The sequence below is a fragment of the Echinococcus granulosus genome (genome assembly GCF_000524195.1).
Source record: "Echinococcus granulosus chromosome Unknown EG_S00039, whole genome shotgun sequence".
NCBI classification, from domain to species: domain Eukaryota; kingdom Metazoa; phylum Platyhelminthes; class Cestoda; order Cyclophyllidea; family Taeniidae; genus Echinococcus; species Echinococcus granulosus.
In genome coordinates, this window is record NW_020170419.1 from 661,382 (window position 1) to 663,592 (window position 2,211).

Consider the following 2,211-nt stretch of genomic DNA (forward strand, 5'->3'; position numbering starts at 1 on the left):
TGACTTTATCAATATTTATGATAACTTCCAGAGCACTTTACTCTCCACGATGACGTTGGGTTGGCAATTGAGTTTTGTTAAGCCCCTCAAACCGAGGATATCAGCGTCATAAATTTGTTGAAATTAGTTGGTTACAACATGAGATTCAAGAATATTGGCAGTAGACGCAATTGTAAAGGCACCTAACATAGTCTTATTTATCCACAAATAAACCCTGTAAACAAGCGCTATTTTCTTTTTCTGTCAACGTGTTTAAATGGATTTAATTGAATGGGACAGTATTTTTCCTTTTCTACGAATCCAGCAGCTTTTGACGCATACGGAAGGATTTCATAAAGTGAACTTTATTTAGTGCTTGGGAATTTCGCATTCTTCATGTTCATTTAAGAGCTCCTATATCCTTCAGCAATTGTTGTTAGAAGCAGAAATTAAAAGGTCATAAAGGCTCTGCTTAGAGCGGTAAAAGATAGAACTTTAAAGGTGTAATTTTATACCGCGTTTTTACCACGTCAAAGTTTTGAAGATACTACAGCTTTAGGAACGTCGACCTACCCCTCTTGACGTCAAATGATGTCGGATTGGTGGAATTTAAAAAATCCTGGATTTTGATGAAATAGATTCATGGTAAGCATAAGCGGACACTTAGAAACATAAGTAATTCATCTCAAAATAGCAGAATCTGCTACATAAAAGCCAGGCGCCGTAGCTATCTGTTTTGTCAAATCTCATTGCATTTTTTTCACTTTATCTATCAAAAAGTGTAGACTTAGACTTCTGTCCATGGCAACTGCGTGTAAAGCAAGTGAAACAGCAGCTACAAGAAGAACGGAGCACTGTGAGCATCAGGACTGAAATGGTTCTTGTTCATTGCGTGAATAGGCATTTAACGATAGCACTACGATTCTTCCAGGTCACCACTGTGGCCAGGCCCTTTAAAACAGCAATGAGGTAGAATAAATCAAATCAGTTACCTTAACAATTTGCTCCACACTGTAGAATTATCATTCGGAAGGTATCCGCTTAAGTATTTGCAAGGAAATTATCACTTTTGATGACGATTCGGAGTTACACCTGGCCCTAGTCTTGTTATTACTGACAAGGAAGCAGAAAGTAACACTCGAAATCCGCTAGCTTAAGTGAAAATTACTGTGTGGCTTAGATAATTCGAAGTTGTATAGCTTGCAAACACAATACGTTGAGGATCGTCGCAGCTCTATGGGGTTGTCTACCTATAGGTGACAGGTTAATGAGCTCTAGGTTTCTTAGTTACCAATCAGCAAACGTCGATTTAGGTAATTGCCTCTTCTAAAAAGCTCCATCTCCTGTCCTGTAAAATGATACGCATTAAGATACGACTCTTAGGAGCTAGTTTTTAAAATAACTACTTACAGGCACATACCTTGCCTTTGAGATCTTTGGCAGGTTCTCCAATTTGGTTCGGCACCCAGCTTAGGCTTTCCGCTCTTTATTTTAAACATTAACTTGGATAGTCATTTGAGATGCAAATGAATAGGAACAACAGAAACGGATTGTTTACCAATGTTGATAGTCAGGCTCACAGACACACATTCTTCACTAACGGCTGTATTTCTGATACTTTTGCACCAAAAGCTTCAACGTAAAGTAACTACTGGAAGGTAAATTGTAAGAAAAGACTTCAAAAATTCGTGATAGTATGGAGAAGTATATAGATTTTTAGGCTGTTCAGTGAGTGCTTTTTAGGTGGATAGGTGATTGTGTTGAGGTATATATGATGGTAGAAGAGGCTAACAGAAGATTTGGTTTGATAAGTCTGAAATAAAGGAATAAATTTGACAAATGTATGAAGTAATTGGCAATAAATCTAGGTGTTAAGACTGAACTGATGGTATGGATTTCTGCGATGAGCGTATGGATGACTTGAGAGTGTAAATGAGCATTCGTGCTGATGAATTTAAAGTGATCGGAACTACCACAGACAGCACATTCGAAGGCTACATCGATAAGCGTTGAGACCGCAATTAAAATTTCCTTTTCAAAAAAGATTGATGTGGGTCTCTTGAGTGAGTGTACCAGTCACTCTGCGCATACATAGCGTAGCTAAGTAGCTTCGAGTTTCATTATTAGTTTAATTTGTACACACAATTACTCTGATGGACTCCTAACTCCTGACTAGGAGAAATCGGATGATGTGGATGCACCTGTATATCACTGACTAGGACTTAAATTGCT